The 19,769-nt window shown below is 42.2% G+C and overlaps 1 protein-coding gene across 1 annotated transcript in view; it reads right to left on the bottom strand.

The window, feature by feature from the left end:
* Positions 1-771: 771 nt before the first annotated feature.
* MAPK1 (mitogen-activated protein kinase 1) overlaps positions 772-19,769 on the bottom strand; it is a 324,545-nt gene continuing 305,547 nt past the window's right edge. The window contains exon 9 of the mRNA XM_069215246.1: positions 772-2,626. The gene's annotated coding sequence lies outside the window, so the exon portion shown is untranslated. The remainder of the gene's footprint in view (positions 2,627-19,769) is intronic.

The following is a 19,769-nucleotide window of genomic DNA, read 5'->3' as shown; positions in this document are numbered from 1 at the left end:
TGTGGAGTCTTTTGAAGGCGAGCATGTCAGTTCTGATGGTCTAGACATCAACCTATGTTCCCTTATATGACAGGAGTGTCTAGAATGATGGTGATACCTTTTAGTTTTTTTCTGCCTGGATCTCCATCTGTGGGGGTCCTTCACATGGGAGGAAGCGGGTGCAGTAGAAGGCGTTTCTGCAATCCCTGAAAGGACAGTGTCAAAATCGTGCTTTATGCTGGGGGTATATATGCTCTATTACATGCTTTTGGTGGTAGTTTTAATCGGGGGTGGGGGGGTTAGTTAGATGTATTCTTAATGGCTACATTTCTAACTATTTGGCTTTGTTAAAAACAGACAAGAATTATTGCATCTTGTAGTCATGTTCCTTATGTAATATACTTTCCAAAATTAAGTTTTTATATTTGTATGTCAAAATATTAACCACAAAAACACTGTGCTGCTCAAAATACTGAAGCAAGAATACCAACATAAATATCACGAAAGTACATATACTTAAGTATAGATTTACCACCCTGAAGATACACATAGTCAAGGTACATATGGAAGGCGCTAAGTATAGTAAGTCTGTGCACACTTCAAGATATTTTTGTTGTCCATATTTTTGCTATATTTTTATGTATTAGAAAAGATATTCAAGTGTTCATATAAAAAGCTAAGAAAATGGTATTCAAATAAATGCATTAAGCCGATGCAAATTTACAACAAGGTTTGAGTGTTTGAAATGGAATACAAGTGCATAAGGATTTCGCATAATGGAATGAGAACATCTCGTGACAAAATACGTTTATTTTATAGTTGACGAAATCCCTAAAAGTATTATTTGCAATGCATTCTGGTGCAAGCACATGTATAAAAAAGCACAAATGTAAAGGTTTTTCCGCAATAGCCTTTAAAAGCGAAAATCTTAATGTACAACAGGATATTCAGAAATACACTGTATACAACAATGAATAAACTGGCCATCCTTTCTGCCCAAAAACACGTCAGACAGAAAAGAAGAAAGTTTTTAACACTAATGTGAAGATACAAGGATTTAATTTATTCCATGAATTAAGTGCATTATTTGTTCATATTAGCAGGCTGTCTAACTAAGCCATTATTTCTGCTGTCAAAACTAACGTATCAATTGTAGATAAAGGAAAGTCTGAAAATAGTACATTATTTATCCCCTTCCCACGGATCACTTAGTAGAAGCATTTCAGTTGTACACAACTTGGAGGTAACAATAGTTTTCTTTTATCATAGGTATGTGGCACTTAGACAATCATCTCTGCACAAAGAGCATTAACAGTCATGCTAGGGCACAGTAAGTATTTCATACAAGGCAATTTTTTCACCACAGAGAGCAGTGGGGAAAGAAGGAGGCACTGCACTAGAACAAAACATCTAGTAAACTTCACATCATATAACTTCAGTAACAAACAGTTACTTGTAATGACCAATAAAATAAAAGGATAGACAATTTTTAAAATAAAATTTGAGTGCTAGCTTTGTTTGGTTGTAAGAACTCCGCATTCTAAGATACTTTTGACAGTTGAACATATGCTTCTCAAGCCTCAAGAGCTCAAGTAACTTTCAAGACAGTCTAGCCATAGGGTTGGCCGTATTAACTAAGGATGCCAACATGCTGCAAAACCAAATAAAAATCGCTGCCTTTTCCAATTTGAAGATGCAGTGTTCTTATAAACACACACTTAGATGGCAGCAATCAAGATGGTTCAACGTCTCAAAAAATCGTAAGTTAGCAGAAATAAACATTGGGTTTATTTGGTTCGTAATGTCAGAAACTGCTATTGGCTTTATTCTATGCTACATCTAGGTGTCTTCTCTAGAGGAACACGTGTTCAATTATAAAAATATCATTTTTCATACAGTTCCCTTTAAATGAAAATATACACAATTCAACATTACTTTTGCATAAAGGTTCATAATGATTTTGCCATACTCGTCTAATTTTGCTAACAGCCCTGATAAAGGTTTCTGATATTTCCGTTAAGTAAACAGATAACCTAAAGAAAGGAAAAAAGCAAAATAACTAGGTTCAGATCTTTTTTTAGTGTATCAACTGCAAATGTGCAAAATCTGAACAGAGCGGGTAAAATCATGTGCACAGGTGTGAATATGATCATGTTTGTTCCACTTTAATAGCATAATGAAAGTTTTGCTTTAATCAACTATGTGCAAATATACAGGGCTTGTCAGCAACTCAAGCACCCTTAATTAAAACTCTCCCAAATAATAATGCTAGTAACCATGTTAGAATCAGATTCAAGCAGTTTCACATGTTATCACTTAGATCAAAAAGATTTCTGGTTGGGTAAAATTCTGAAACACTGCATCTTTCAAATCAAAAAGCAAAAAGGTAAGCAGATGTGCACTTGGAGTACAACAACTCTGCACCAAAGTCCACAATGACGGGTAGTACATGGGAGTGTCAACAACAATTCTTCAGTTAAGAACTCATTGTAAGCACATAAAACCCCTCAACTACCAGAAACTGCCTTCCGGCATGGCTCATAGGAGTTAAAGATGAGAAGCTGATAATGTAACAAAGTACGGTCGAAGAGGAAGGACTGTTGCAGTCAGTGTTCGAGGAGCCAGCCCATCCACCTTCATTGTGGCCCTGCAATCAAAAAATGCACACTAAATTAGAAATACAGGTGTCCATTTAATTCACCTCTCCGTTTATCCTAGGTTTTATTTTCCCTCTTATGTTTTTCTTTTACATTGATTAAAATGTGAAATAGCATCCAACAGGCTCATGAGAAGCACCAGCATTTCAAATGGTGACTTTGATTAACAGGAAAAATGGGGATGCATTTCGCACAATAAGCTACAGGATAGTAACAGTCAACAAAGCAAAATATTGTATGAAAATATTGAATGTGAAAGTCCAATGAACAAAGACAGGCCAACGGGGAAATAGTAAGGAGAGAAGCAAGCCCAGTGAATCAGTGGAAGCATCTTAGGGGAAGTTATCCACCTGCACCAAAAGATTGTCAGAGAGCATCGCCATCTAATATTCAAAAGCTTAAGCTTTGAAAATATTCAGTGCAATAGCCCTGAGATTTGTAACGTTATTTTTATTTAAAAAAAAAAAAAAAAAAAAAAACAACAACCTTCATAAACCTAAGACAAAACAAACTTGTCTGCATTGTGTTTTTTCAGTGACCATTTTAAATGGATCCTGTTAGTTTGCTTTTAGCATCCAGACTAGCGTCATCACAGTTTCCAAAGGGGGAGGAAGGTGGGTAATTTATATTATAAAAAAATAAAAAAAAAACAGGATGAAACCTTTACTACGTACGAATAAAACTAAAATAGTGGTGACATTCTTGATCTGTAGGCTGCTAGGATGGAAACCCTCTGCGTGGCACTGAAGAGAACACTGCCTTGCCAAGTGCTGTTTTCCCTGTGCTCTCCGGGGTGTTTTCCACTATTCCCCCATGAGACTAACAATCAGAAGAGCTCACTGTGGACCCTCCAGTTACCATGGATCGGTACTTTGAGGGCGAGATGGCCACACAGCCTGCTCCCTCTTTCAAAGGGCGAATGGGTTTTGTGTGGCTGACGGTGGCCCAAGCCCACACCACTGCTGTAAAACATCTCTCTGGGTTCACAAAGCAAGTGTGGCATTTTATTTTCAATGATGATAACTAGTATTGCACTAGGTGGTGCCTCATGCTCCAGCTGGTGTGTTTGCTCTTTTCCTGGAGGACTTGTTTTGTACACAGAGTCGGGTGGTTTGTGAAACCCGACAAATGGTTTAAAAGGGCTCTGCTTTTAAGTATTTGACTCGGGCCTCGTAAAGACATGCAAACAGAAAAGCAGAGTCTACTTTTGGAGGGGTTTTAACCCTGCAGAGCAGTCTGTCTGGATGGCCTAAGGACCTGTGGAAGCATTTGTGAGGTCAGTGTCACTCCAGGACACTCAGTGGCACGAAAACTGGCCTTCAACACTTGGGGCCAAGAAGAGTCATCACCAGCATCATGAATGAGTGAGCTGGTTTCCTCCTGACTGTGCCAGTGGCGCAGGGCAATCTGTGCTCCTATGTGCCCCAAGGAAACCCCTTAATTCCATCTCCTGGACTGGATGAGACAGAGGTAACTATGCGAGGATGTTAGGCTGCAGCAACGATGGGGGTTATTCTAACTTTGGAGGAGGTGTTAATCCGTCCCAAAAGTGACGGAAAAGTGACGGATTTACCACCAGCCGTATTACGAGTCCATTATATCCTATGGAACTCGTAATACGGCTGGTGGTATATCCGTCACTTTACCGTCATTTTTGGGACGGATTAACACTCCTCCAAAGTTAGAATAACCCCCTATATCTAATTCCGTTGTGTGGTGCTGTTATACTGATTCAGGCACTGGGCGCTGCCCTTCTCCCTTCATCCTCCACCCCCTCAATGACCATGCTGCCAGGATATGGTTGGGTTGTCCATCATATGGCTTATGGTCTGCAACGAATGAGGAGTTGAGCCTCCAGGGCACCTCAATCTTTATGTATGCATAAAAAAATATTAAGGTACATATACATATGCCCATACAAACGTCAGCACATCCTCAATAAATTGATACAGTTAAAATCATGTTTTCTTACAACAATTTTATAAAATTCGGCACTGCAGTACTCACTTCCAAGTTTCAGCCCTGAATGAAGCACACTTCTCTTTAACAGTAATATTTCCTTCAATAAAAAAAGGTGTGCTTATTAAAAGGATGATAAATCAGAGCGAGCTTTCCTAATGTATTCACATTTTGAAATGCGGGCAGCAATCTCAGCAAGGTAAATGGAGACTAACGCCTTTGAAACATATCAGCACAACTCGTGGGTGGCTGTGGGCCGCATATTGTAGTAAATGCAACTCTGAACCTGCAATGTGCTTTTGACTTCCGGGGGCTGGGTTTGCAAGCACACTGAAACATCTAAAATGAAAGAAAATAGCGATCCTTGTGTCATGTGGGTGGTACTTGCAAACAGTTAAAGGGGGAAATGCACAAACATTCATTGAAGAACATTGGCCATAGGCCTCAAAGCTTAGCATGAAGGTGGTATGCTAGTATCTTAAGTTGTGTGACAGGCCAGGCGATAGCTAAAGAACACCGATTTCCTTTGGTAATCAACCTTTTAAGCACAGTATTCTCTTACATGCGTATTAAAATACTTTTCTTTCATAACCTAAAGCACTGACAAAATTGATAGCCACATTTGGTGATCATGTGGGTGTTAACTATCACCAGGTTCCTTGAGTAAGCCTTGAACTGGTCTGCCTATGCCACCCTGTGAGTTAAGTACTAAAGGTGTGCACTTGATAATTTAGTTTGAGGTCAAATAGTATGGTGGTTCTTGGTCTATTAGTAAACTGCTCCAATTTTCTCAAATGCAGCCGAGGAGGCTTACATTGCCCCGGGGCCACCAATAACAGGTCACACACAGGCCATCATCCAGAGGGTACTGGGCCACCTTTTGGAGGACTAGAAACCAAGCCTACAGCTGTCCCCCAGAGTGAAACGTGCCCCATACCGGGCACAAGAGTGAAAGTCATACTTTGGAAAGCCCCTTTCCTCTACCTAGGTGAGCACCCTTGCCAGTTCCTTCCATAAAAAAAAAGAAAAAAAAAAAAAAAAAAATATTGCTGGCAGGAGGGTATTGAAAATGAGACAAGAGGCTACAAACATAGTAGGATTGAGCTCTATTTTCGGTGGCTCAGTTAACCCAAGTCATGGCTACAGTGGGTGATCAACAAATGAGTATGTTTCACAACAAATACTACAGAGAGTAGACGAGATAGCAACATTTGCAACTCATTTTTCTGAATATTTTAAAAGTAGTACGAAGACATGGCACAACTGACAGGAAGGAATTCATACAAGCAGTGATATCCACTATACACCTAGTTGGTTAACTGCAACACAAAAGATCATATTCAGTGGTCCCCTCTAAGAGACCTTTCACCCTTCCTCCCAGAAAACATTAGGATCCTGCACCAGCAACCCCAAACAACATCAGCCCCTTTAAATAAAAAGGTATAATGCACCTGAATGGCCACAACAGGATGGTATGAACCAAACTATCCGGCCAATACTCGTTCAGTGTTTCAACACTTCAAAAGAGGAAAGCCTGTATAGGGAAATAAGGAAGAGAGAACACTTTAGAGCAACGAGGAGAACTGCTATACTGCGATACTACTTTCCCTCCTGCGTGTGTCCAAATCTAAGAAGCTTCAGATGCTAAAAAACTCTCAACTGCTGGAACAATCTTCCTGGACAATTCTCAGACTGCCACAGCACACAAGATGACGCAAACAGCTTTCCTGGAGAAACACAATAATATCTGGGGCCAAGAGAAGCTCAACAGACTCAGACATTGAAAAAGGTGAGCTTGCTTCATACCAGACTTGCTCCGTGCCCTGTGGTGCTTGTACTTACTCTCGTCAATCTTGGGAAGTTCTGAAGAATTTCAACTTCGATATCTGCCCTGCTGTATCACATTAATGCCTGGAGGAGGCCTCCTCAATTTCATAAGTGATGTAATCATCTTCCTAGCTCTTACGTATCCAAAGATAGTGGGGTAGGATTCCTCGCCCTGGTCAGTGGGCTGAACTGAAATTAAATTTAGCCAGTCACAATTCCTAATTTTTCAACCTTTTTGTTCACTGTATCCTTCTGGACATTTTATCGTTTCTCTTAGCAATCTGCATAGCTTGAACCCGCCTCTACCATTTCTCCAAGCGGCAGATATTAAATCAAGCAAATGGATGATTTGGTGTAGAGCTTTCATGAAGTACTAGGAACAATGAGAGGGACCAGACATTCCCCAGAAAGAAAATGTTTTTTTCCTGGGACCTGAGACTAGAAAGACCAGTCCTTTAGAAACATTTAAATCATACCAGTTAGTTGACTGGGAAGAAAAACTAGAGGAGTATCAGGATGCAACTAAGAATGAAAATGTACTTTGATGTACAATGCCATTTGGTAATGATGCAGCACAAGACTTTCACCAAGATGAAGCCCCAAGATGGACCCATTCACTCATATGTTGCCGCATTAAGGATTTTAGCTGTGGTTTGCAAACTCGAAAATTTCACCCCCTAAGTTATCAGGGATCAAATAGTAGTCTGTTGCAGATATAAAGAAGCCCATCAAAAAACAGTCATTGAGTGCCACTCGATGTTAAAGGTGCTGAGGTACCTTGGTTTCCTTAAAAAAAAAGAGTTGGAGAAAAGAGACTGTACAAAAGAAATGTAATGTGAAAGTGTGAAGGAGAAAAAGGTATGCTTCAAACGGAAAAAGGGGCAATTTTTTTACAACAGAAAAACATATGTAGATACCAGACCCACAAGGGAGAGTCTATATCCAGCAAAAAATTCCTTGTCTCAAGGGCTGAGGCACTTTGCTAGTTTGTGCCAGAGTCAGAAATCTAAAGTGAATAACCAGAGGGAGGTGGTGGGGGTGAGTATGAGGGACTCTTAGAAACTAGTGGAAAGGAGGTGATTTTGGTAGTTAGAGGACTCGGCAATTGTGTGGATCATTATACAGATGTGTGCTGATGCATGTGCTACGTATGTTGCTGGACTCAGATGCTTCAGCGTAAGATGTATTTAAGAATTAGTGGGTCAACAACATTAGACCCTCCTCGTAGCACCCCTGTATCCTACCATGGAAGAATAATTGAGTTGCTGGTTTATTCTGAAGCCATGTTTCAATTTAAAGGTTGATCTATCCAAGGCAAAGTGTACACAGCGAAGAAGCGATTGAATATTTTGTGACTATCATCAGGGAATTTTTGAGATGACAATCCCGGAGCCAAAGAACAGATTATGATAGTAAGTGGCGAGGTCAAAGTAGATGAGGATTAACTGATCAAGGAGTTCATGGAAGTATTTAACAAGTTAGGACCATTTATGGTTTTAAGCCCACAATTTGTGTTAAAGAAGTGCCAAACTAATAAACATGCGTAACATTCCTTCATTTTGAGACACAATTTAGCAGGCAAACCCAGGAAACTGTTAGTTCAGGGCACTCCGAAACTAATGGTCTTTGTTGTGGTTATCACAATTGGTGATAGCTTGTATGAAGAATGGCACATTAAGCGTCTACGTGAACCAGAGGAACTTAACTAAGGAGCACTGCACTGATTTCCATTGCTTAGTACTTACGAATGACCTGTAAGATGGCGTTTGGAGGGTCAAAGTGGTTTAGCAAGACAGCTCTTGTCATCAGTCTGCCAGCAGGCGGAACTAGAGCCCAGTTTAAAGAACGTGCCTGCATTTACTTCTCCAATGGGTGCATTTGGATTGGCATCTGCAGATTCAGAGATTCAGAGAGTTATGTGTAATTTTCTGGAGGGTATAAAAGGTACAGCATTCTTTCAGGATGGCATTACTGCAGGCAGGGGTGAAGAAGAACGTGATGGCATGTCAGGTGTTGCACAGGATACATGAAACTGGCATCACTAGGAATAAGAAATAAATGTTAATTTATTAAGAACAGACTTTAATATCTTGGCCATGTACTTTCATACAGGATCACTGAGCTTAGATCAAGTTTGAAAGTGGCAACTTTAAAGTACCTTCGGACAGGAAAAAATATAATCTTGAATTATGTGAATTGTACATGATTTAGATGCTAAAAATAGAACAGTAGGGGAAGAGGATCTTTTTTGTGGGATGAACCTTCTGGGGAGAGTAAAAAGTATTGAAGGAAGAGATAGGGTCTGGGAAATTCTTCAAAGTTTTGAATCCATTTGTAACATATTGTGTAACAGTGGGCGCAAACAGGTGTAGGCAGGGTGCTGTTTTGTTCCAATGGGAGGATGGTGAGCACGAAACCACTGTACTTACCTCAAGTGCATTTGCAGGATGAACTCAATTATCAGAACCAAGTAAATTGCTTGGTGGGCTATCAATATATTCAGGAGCTTTATTCGTGATAGGAAATTCATGTTAACAGATCCTAAACATTTGGGTTACATCTTGAGAGGTAACAGCATAAAGGATCACATATTCAGAATAGCAAGATTTAGTTCAAAATCAATGCAATACAATTTTGAAGCAAACCTATACCATGAGGGAAGAACACATGAGCAGATAATCTATCTAGATCCCCTTTTCAAGTGGAGGAGTCAGTAGACATCAGTGATGCTGAAGAGTGCTTGGTGCTGGTAGTTGATGGGCCTGCTTTGTGTCGTGTTGTGGAGGATGAATGAATATAGGTTATGGCTAGATATAAGATTAAAAAAGTGGCCTGGTATGTTTCTCAAGGGCGGCAACAGGGAGTGCTCGATGGCGGTACACGTGTTTTCAAAAGTTCTGGTAGAGTTATCCATGAAAGAACAAATGTTGAATAGAGGGTACGTTTATCCTTCTTTCTAATTGCAGTGGGTCATGAAGGACACTGGGCACTTAAAAAGAGGGGGCATGGTATTGCCTTTCAGAGGCACACATTTTACTGAAAACACCCAGAATCGTGTTAGCTTTTAATATACATCAAGTGAACTTAAATCCAAATCAAGGGAAATGGATTCAAAGTAGGGAACAAGCAGAATAGCCCCGAGTTCAGAGAATGTTCCTTCTAGGCGCAGTTTCATATTTTTATTGCTGTTGCCTAGATGCACAGGCACACTGAGCAGTCTTCAATTCACTGACCATGCTTAGCAGGAACAGATACAGACCATTTTAGCTTCAGTAAGAATAGTTCTCTTCAAATCACAGATTAATCTAAATTATACATTGGTGGTGTAATTTGCCACTAGTGCTTCATTGTTCATGATGGTACATTAGTATCCAACTGTGCAAAAGAAATCTGCGCCAGAGATACATGTGTGACTTTCGCAGAGACCACCACATCACACTGCCAAATCATGATGTGCTTAGTACCTGAACACTCTTTCGCAAAGACAAGACAACTGTGCATCAGCTCTACAGTGTGAAATCCGTACTGACCAGAAAACAGGCGTTCTTTTGGTCAATGGAATGGTTTCACACAATATATCTTTCACTAAGACCATACCTGCCATTGCCTGCTATCTCAACACTGGTTAGAGAGTTCATTAGTGCCAAAATAAAACCCACATTTCAAGCATGCGGATGTTATCTTGTGTGATATGCACAACTCAACCATCGGAGCTTAAGGAGTTTTAGAATGCCTAGTACTCTGATTCTAATAATGATTCAATGGGGGTCCCAGAGTTCCACTGATTCGCGACCTTCGAACATGGGCAGCGACCACCACCATCTCTTTCATGAGCCCCTTAGAAGCCAAGGGAAGGCTGAAAGGGACCACAGCAAACCAACTGCACTTGGCCCACCTTGAACCAGAGGTAACTATAGGGCGGGTAAATAAAAATACACAACCAGCAAGTCCAAGGACTGCAACAAGTCCCCGGGGTCCAGAGAGAATGAATCCGAGCCAATGTGATACATCTGAATTTGATTTGTCCTTCCTTATGAAGCTACTAAGCAGGCAGATGTTCAGAATGGGCCTCAGGCATCCATCCTTTTCTGGTACAAGGAAATAGAGGAAATAATATCCCTTGCCTTTCTCTGAATTCAGTACCAACTCAAAGGCATAATTGAGGGGCAAGAGAAGTACCTCCTGCATCTGGATTTGTACATGGAGTTCTTTCTGGTGTGACAGGTATGTGGGAAAGGAAATATATGAAGGTTATCACATAGTCCCTTTGAATTTTCTGTTAGACCCATTTGGCTAATGTTATGGATCTCCAGCAATGGGTTAAAAGTTTGTGTTGCCAGTCCAAGGATCATGTGGTGGCTAGGCTGTCTTTAAACCTCTCTAGAGTGCAGTATGCATTCTTCTTGAAAAGCCTGGCCCGATCAAAAGGCTTGTACATTAAGGATGCTTGAACATCGCCCAATAATTCCGTATGCCTCATCCATGCATGCCTCAAAATCATGTTAAAACCAACAGCCCTGCCACTACAAACTTGAACATCCAGGGCAGCATGAATCACAAACTTTGCTAGATCCTGTTCATCACGTGTTGTTTGAAGGAGTTTCCGAAATCTTCTGGCACTGCCGTCATCTTCTTTCTGGCCAAGTCCCAGAAAGCATATGTTATCTGCCCAGCAAGCATACAGCATTAAAGCACCTTGACACTCACAGATAAAAACGTGCCCTTACTGAATGCGTCAATTTGTTTGGTTTCCCTGTGTGGGGAATGTCGGAAGTTGGCTTTGTATGAAAATAAGTTACTTACCTGTAACTGTAGTTCTCCAGTATTGGAATCTTTCATAGATTCACATGCTTGAATCATTCCCCGTCGTCGAGATGGGAGTCCCGGTACAATTTTCACAAGTAATGTTGATACATATTGAAGAGAAAAAGGCCCTAGGCCTCTTCAATTTCATAGTCTATCAGAGTCATTTTGTGAAAAGGACCAAACCTGATCCTCCACCAATCAGGCGACAGCACCCTTCAGAACCTCCTGAGAGAAGCTCTAGCACCTCAGATTTTCCAAGCACAAGTGCTTATATTATGTTGAATATATGTACAAATAGAAAGAAAGAGGTGAAGTGAGCTTCTCCGGGGAGGCGGGTGGGTCACATATGAATCTATGAAAGATTCCAATACTGGAGAACTACAGTTACAGGTAAGTAACTTATTTTCTTACTCCAGTATTGGAACTTTCATAGATTCACATGCTTGAATCAGAGTAGAAAGCAATAACTATGCACATTGTAAAATGACAACATCTTTAATAAACAAAATATCTTAAACCACCAACCCTTCTTATCATCATGCATAAATTGATGAAGTATATGAGTATATGAGTGTACTGACATATGTCTCTATATAGATATATACATGTATATATCTATATATATATATATAAATATAACTATCTACTTATCTCTAATATATATATAGAGATATACCTGTGAAGATACATGATGAAATTTGAATAACAAAACAGTAATAAAACATCATAAGACACTACTGTAACATGATCAATGTCTGAAAACCCGCTTACTTATGGGTTTATGATAGCGTTCTCTTATCTTTAGATGCATATATATATATATATATATTTTTTTTTCAATGTGCATACCTGTTCTAGGATGGAGGGATGTAGGAGAAATGGCTCACCTTCACCTGAAGAGATTCCTGAACCGCCTGGCCCACTGCTACCTCTCTGTGCGAGAGGGACTCCAAGCAATAGTGCTTAGTGAAGGTATGACAGCTCTTCCATGTTGCTGCCCTACATATGTCTTGTAATGGCACTCCGGCAAACAGTGCCGCTGACGATGAGACTTTTCTCGTCGAGTGAGCATGCACAGATGACTGCAAAGGTTTGCCTGCTGCCTGATGGCAGAAGCGAATAGCAGAGGCGATCCATCTAGAAATACTCTGCTTGGATAGCGGGTGCCCCTTCCTAGGAGTACTGTACGCCACAAATAGCTGATTAGAGCGCCAAAAAGCTTTAGTCCTGTCCAAATAAAATTGCACGCATCTTTTCACATCTAAAGAGTGTAATGCCCTCTCCGCTGGAGTAGATGGATAAGGGAAAAAAGACTTGAAGACCAAAGGTTCGTTCATGTGGAAGTCTGACGGAACCTTTGGAATAAAATGCGGGTTAGTGCGCATTAGTAGTCTATCTTGTTTAAGCTGCAGGAATGGCTCTGGGATGGACAGCGCTTGTACCTCACTGACCCGCCTGGCTGATGTAAGAGCTATCAATAAGGCAACCTTCCACGACAAGTATTTGAGGGAAGCACGGTGGATCGGTTCAAATGGATGCTTCATCAGTTGTGCCAAAACAATATTCAAATTCCACGAAGGAGGTGGCGGTCTGAAAGGAGGGTAAACCCTGAAAAGCCCCTTTAGAAATCTCTTAATCAGCCGAGAAGAGAAGAGCGAGGGTGTGTCATCTGAACGTCTGTATGCAGCTATGGCTGCTACATGAACTTTAATGGACGAGTGTGCTAGGCCAGATCGAGCTAACTGTAAGAGATACGGCAATATTTCTTCTGGTGGTGAGAGTAGAGGGTCGATTTGACGCTGATGACACCAGGCACAGAATCTTTTCCATTTACACTATCCGCTCTGGCTTTTGACAAAATATCTCTGCAGTCCTGCGGGATGTTCAAATGCGCAAATTCTCTGTGGTGAGGAGCCATGCTGATAACCGCATTGACTGCGGATCGGGGTGCCGAACTTGGCCTTTGTTCATTGTTAGTAAATGAGGTAACGGCTCCAGTGGAATATGAGGTTTGACTGACAGAATGAGGAGCTCTGTGAACCAACGTTGGCGCGGCCAGTACGGGGCTATCAGTATAAGAGTGCACAGTTCTATTTTCATCTTCGTGAGGACCCTTGGGATCAACGGAATGGGAGGAAAGGCATAAGCAAAGATGTCTGACCAGACTATCGAAAACGCATTCCCCCAAGATCCCTTTTGGTGATGCCAACTTGCGAAGAACTGGCATTTGGCGTTGTCCTTCTTCGAAAACAGATCCACTGTTGGTGTTCCCCACTGGGAAAAAATCTGGGTCAGTACTGTCTGGTCTAGTTCCCACTCGTGGCAGTCTGATTTCTGCCTGCTGAGTGCATCTGCTGCCTTGTTGTTTATTCCCGGCAAGTGTACCGCCGTTAGTGTGATGCCTTGCTGCGAGGCCCAGTTCCAGATCGCTTGGGCTTCCCTGGAGAGGGTGAGAGATTTTGTACCTCCTTGTTTGTTGAGATAGTGCATCGTAGTGGTGTCCGTTCTTATCACCACTCGCAATCCAGAGATTCTTGGGAGAAATGCTTGTAAGGCGAGGTGCACTGCCCTGAGTTCTAGCCAATTGATATGCATTGATGCCAAATGAGTTGGCCATTTGCCACTTATTTTCAGGTCCTGTAATACTGCGCCCCAGCCTTCCAGTGAGGCATCTGCTGTTATGGTCCACGGGGCTGGCTGTTGAAGAAACGAGAGACCGATTGACAGATGATGCTTCTGAGACCACCACTTGAGAGTTTTGATCATTATCGGAGTTATTTGTATCCGGTCTTCGAAAGTGCCTGATACTTGGAGCCATTGACGGTTTAGCTGCTCCTGCAAGGGGCACATCTTTAGCCGACACAGAGGGATCAGAGGTATGCATGAAGACATCATGCCCAATATTGATTTGAAGAGACGGACTGTAACCTTTCGTCTTTTGTGTATGAAACTCCCTAGGGTTAGTAATCTTTGTTGTCTCTCTAACGTGGGACATGCCATGCCGGATTCCGTGTTCAGTTTTGCTCCCAGAAAAGTAATACTGCGTACTGGTAGAGGGTTGGACTTCTCCCAGTTGATTGTGAATCCGAGATTGGTCAGTAAGGAAACGCACTTTCTCGTTGACTTGTGTGCTCCTGAGTAAGTCTTTGCCTTTATTAACCAGTTGTCTAAGTATGGAAAGACCTGGTGCTTTCTTCTCCTGAGAAAGGCTGCAACTGGTGCTAGGCATTTGGTGAATATTCTTGGGGCTGATTTGAGCCCGAAGGGAAGGACGCGATATTGATAATGGCTCCCGGCTACGGTGAATCTCAAATACTTTCTGTGGGCAGGGTGGATTGGTATGTGGAAGTATGCGTCTTTGAGGTCTAGTGATGACATAAAATCTCTTTGATTGAGACGCAGAAGGACGTCGTGCAGGCTGATCATTCAAAACGATTGCTTTTTAAGGTATACATTTAGTTGTCTTAAATCGAGGATCGGCCTCCAATCCTTCCACTTTTTTCGAATGATGAAGAACCTGGAATAAAATCCTGTTCCTCGTTGAGCCTGAGGCACCTTCTCTATAGCTCGCTTGAGAAGGAGCTTGTCGACTTCTTCTTTGAGTTGTTGAGGATATCTTGAAGGAGTCCTGCGGGGAGGGTTGGAGGGAGGTATCTGGACAAATTCTAAAGTATGGCCCCGTTCCACTAATTGTAGGACCCACTTGTCTGACGTAATGGTTTGCCATTGACTGAGAATGAAAATGTCACTTACCCAGTGTACATCTGTTCGTGGCATCAGTCGCTGAGATTCACATGGTATGCATGAGCTCGCCATCTGGTGTTGGGTCGGAGTGTTACAAGTTGTTTTTCTTCGAAGAAGTGTTTTCGAGTCACGGGACCGAGTGACTCCTCCTTCTGTGCTCATTGCGCATGGGCGTCGACTCCATCTTCGATTGTTTTCCCCGCAGAGGGTGAGGTAGGAGTTGTACTATAGTAATAGTGCCCGCGCAATGAAAAATGTAAGTATGTACCTATTAAAGGATTAAGTAATATATATACAAATGTACAAAATTGAAGGTAACTTCTGAACTGCTACAGGCTTCCGGGGAGGTGGGTGGGTCCATGTGAATCTCAGCGACTGATGCCACGAACAGATGTACACTGGGTAAGTGACATTTTCAGTTCGATGGCATCTGTCGCTGTAGATACACATGGTATGCATAGACTAGTAAGCAGTTAGTTCCCCATAAGCGGTGGTTTAGCCTGTAGGAGTAGAAGTTGTCTGAAATAGAGTTCTTAATACAGCTTGACCTACTGTAGCTTGTTGTGCGGATAGCACATCTATACAGTAGTGTTTGGTGAATGTGTGAGGCGTAGACCAAGTGGCTGCCTTACATATTTCCTGCATTGGGATGTTTCCTAAAAAGGCCATTGAAGCACCTTTTTTCCTTGTTGAATGTGCCCTGGGAGTAATGGGCAGTTGTCTTTTTGCTTTAAGGTAGCAGATTTGGATGCATTTAACTATCCATCTGGCTATACCTTGTTTTGATATTGGGTTACCTGCATGAGGTTTTTGGAATGCAATAAATAGCTGTTTAGTTTTTCTGATGTTCTTTGTTCTGTCAATGTAGTACATTAATGCTCTTTTGACATCTAATGTATGTAGTGCTCTTTCAGCCACAGAATCTGGCTGTGGGAAAAATACTGGTAGTTCTACCGTTTGATTTAGATGGAATGGTGAAATAACTTTTGGTAAAAATTTTGGATTAGGTCGTAGGACGACCTTATTTTTATGTATTTGTATAAAAGGCTCTTGTGTTGTGAACGCTTGAATTTCACTTACTCTTCTTAGAGATGTAATGGCGATGAGAAAGGCAACTTTCCAGGTTAGGAATTGTATTCCGCAAGAGTGCATGGGTTCGAAAGGTGGGCCCATGAGTCTTGTTAGAACCACGTTTAGGTTCCATGAAGGAACAGGTGGTGTTCTTGGTGGTATAATTCTTTTAAGCCCTTCTATAAATGCTTTGATAACTGGTATCCTATACAAGGAAGTTGAATAGGTAGTTTGCAGGTATGCAGATATTGCTGCAAGGTGTATTTTAATAGAAGAGAAGGCTAGCTTTGCTTTTTGTAAATGGAGCAAGTAATTTACTATATGTTTTGGAGTTGCATCTAGCGGTTGTATCTGATTATGATGGCAGTACCAAACAAATCTTTTCCACTTACTTGCGTAGCAGTGTCTAGTGGATGGCCTTCTGGCCTGCTTTATGACTTCCATACACTCTTGGCTAAGTTGTAAGTGTCCGAATTCTAGGATTTCAGGAGCCAGATTGCTAGATTCAGCGATGCTGGGTCCGGGTGTCTGATCTGTTGGTTGTGTTGCGTTAACAGATCTGGTTTGTTGGGCAGTTTGATGTGTGGTACTACAGACAGATCTAGCAGTGTTGTGTACCAGGGTTGTCTTGCCCAAGTTGGTGCTATTAAAATGAGTTTGAGTTTGTTTTGACTCAATTTGTTTACTAGGTAAGGAAGGAGAGGGAGAGGAGGAAAAGCGTAAGCAAATATTCCTGACCAGTTCATCCATAGGGCATTGCCTTGGGATTGCTTGTGTGGGTATCTGGACGCGAAGTTTTGGCATTTTGCGTTCTCTTTTGTTGCAAATAAGTCTATTTGTGGTGTTCCCCAGAGTGTGAAGTAGGTGTACAGAATCTGTGGGTGGATTTCCCATTCGTGGACTTGCTGGTGATCTCGAGAGAGATTGTCTGCCAGCTGATTCTGGATCCCCGGAATAAACTGTGCTATTAGACCAATTTGATGGTGGATTGCCCACTTCCATATTTTTTGAGCTAACAAGCTTAACTGCGTTGAATGTGTTCCTCCTTGTTTGTTTAGATAATACATCGTTGTCATGTTGTCTGTTTTGACAAGGATGTATTTGTGGGTTATGATTGGTTGGAAAGCTTTTAGTGCTTGAAAAACTGCTAATAATTCTAGATGATTTATATGCAGTTTTGTTTGATGTATGTTCCATTGTCCTCTTATGTTGTGTTGATTGAGATGTGCTCCCCACCCTGTCATGGAAGCATCTGTTGTTATTACGTACTCTGGCACTGGGTCTTGGAAAGGCCGCCCTATGTTTAAATTTATACTGTTCCACCATAGAAGCGAGAGGTAAGTTTGGCGGTCTAGCAACACCAGATCTAGAAGGTGACCCTGTGCTTGAGACCACTGTGAGGCTAGGCACTGTTGTAAGGGCCTCATGTGCAGTCTTGCGTTTGGGACAATGGCTATGCATGAGGACATCATGCCTAGGAGCTGTAGTATTGTTCTTGCTTGTATTGTTTGGTTTGGAGACATGTGTTGAATGACCCTGTTGAAATTGTGGATCCTTTGTGGAGTTGGCGTTGCTACTCCTTTTGTCGTGTCTATTATGGCTCCTAGATATTGCTGTACTTTGCTTGGCAGAATGTTTGATTTTGCAAAGTTGACGGTGAACCCTAGTTTGTAGAGGGTTTGTATGACTTGATTTGTGTGGTTTGAGCATTGTGTGAGCGAACTGGTTTTGATTAGCCAGTCGTCTAGATACGGGAACACATGTATTTGCTGCCTTCTGATGTGTGCAGCGACTACTGCTAAGCATTTTGTGAATACTCTTGGAGCGGTTGTTAAACCAAAAGGCAATACTTTGAATTGGTAATGTATTCCTTTGAATACAAACCTTAGATATTTCCTGTGTGATTGATGTATTGGTATATGGAAATATGCGTCCTTGAGGTCTAGGGTTGTCATGTAGTTGTGTTTTTTGAGCAATGGTAACACTTCTTGTAGTGTGACCATGTGAAAGTGGTCTGATTTGATGAATGTGTTTACTACTCTGAGGTCTAGAATTGGTCTCAGTGTTTCGTCCTTTTTTGGTATCAAGAAGTACAGTGAATAAACTCCTGTGTTTATTTGTGTGCTTGGTACTAATTCTATTGCATTTTTTTGCAGTAGTGCTTGAACTTCTATCTCTAGAAGCTGTGAATGGTATTTTGTTAAATTTTGTGATTTTGGTGGTATGTCTGGAGGGAATTGCAGGAATTCTATGCAATAACCATGCTGGATAATTGCTAGGACCCATGTGTCTGTAGTTATTTTGTCCCATGCTTCGTAATATTGACGTATCCTCCCCCCCACTGGTGTTGTGTGGGAGGGGTGTGTGACATGTGAGTCACTGCTTGTTGGTAGTGGTTTTGGGGCTTTGAAATCTTCCCCTATTCCTAGGGAATTGCCCCCCTCTATACTGGCCCCGAAAACCTCCCCTGTACTGTCCCTGGTAGGTGGGCGGTGCGGACTGTGAGGTGCTAGCTTGTGTGGCCTGACCCCGAAACCCTCCTCTAAAAGGTGTTTTGCGGAAGGTGTTATAAGATCCTCTGCTCTGCGGGGAATAGAGTGCGCCCATGGCCTTGGCAGTGTCAGTGTCCTTCTTGAGCTTTTCTATGGCTGTGTCGACCTCCGGACCGAACAGAAGTTTTTCGTTTACTGGCATGTTAAGCACTGCCTGCTGAATTTCTGGCTTGAATCCAGACGTTCTGAGCCATGCGTGCCTACGGATGGTAACCGACGTATTAATGGTTCTTGCGGCCGTGTCTGCTGCATCCATGGAGGAGCGTATTTGATTGTTGGAAATGTTTTGACCCTCCTCAACAACCTGTTTTGCTCTTTTTTGCAGATCTTTTGGGAGATGTTCAATGAGATGCTGCATCTCATCCCAGTGGGCTCTGTCGTATCGCGCTAGCAGCGCTTGTGAATTTGCGATGCGCCACTGGTTTGCTGCTTGGACAGCAACCCTCTTCCCGGCTGCATCGAACTTCCTACTTTCTTTATCTGGGGGAGGTGCATCCCCAGAAGTGTGTGAATTTGCCCGTTTTCTGGCAGCCCCTACCACCACAGAATCTGGTGGCAGCTGAGAGGTGATGAATACAGGGTCCGTAGGAGGCGCCTTATACTTTTTGTCCACCCTAGGCGTCACTGCCCTACTTTTAACTGGCTCCTTGAAAATGTCCTTTGCATGGCGTAGCATGCCTGGGAGCATCGGCAGGCTTTGGTAGGAGCTGTGGGTTGAAGAGAGGGTGTTAAATAAAAAATCATCCTCTACTTGTTCCGAGTGTAGTTCCACATTATGGAATAGTGCTGCTCTAGCCACCACTTGTGAGTAGGCTGTGCTGTCTTCCGGTGGTGATGGCCTAGTTGGGTATGTGTCTGGGCTGTTATCAGACACTGGTGCGTCGTACAAGTCCCACGCATCCTGATCTTGGTCATCGTGGCTCATGGCGGTGTGAGCTGGCGAATGTGACGGGGTGTAAGTTGGCGAAGCCGGAGTTACAGGTGGAGGCGAGGGAGGAGGTGTTACCTTTTGTGCTGTTTGTTGCTGAGGAGTAAACTGAAGCGTTCTCTTTCGTTTGACAGGTGGAAGGGTACTGATCTTCCCAGTCCCCTGCTGAATAAAGATACGCTTTTGCGTGTGATCCACGTCAGTGGATTGCAGTTCTTGTTCAAATCTATGTTTCTTCATTTGAGA

The sequence above is a fragment of the Pleurodeles waltl genome, chromosome 11 (genome assembly GCF_031143425.1).
Source record: "Pleurodeles waltl isolate 20211129_DDA chromosome 11, aPleWal1.hap1.20221129, whole genome shotgun sequence".
Classification (NCBI taxonomy): Eukaryota; Metazoa; Chordata; class Amphibia; order Caudata; family Salamandridae; genus Pleurodeles; species Pleurodeles waltl.
The sequence above is the reverse complement of the archived record's forward strand: the minus strand, read 5'-3'. Positions and strand labels throughout refer to the sequence as shown.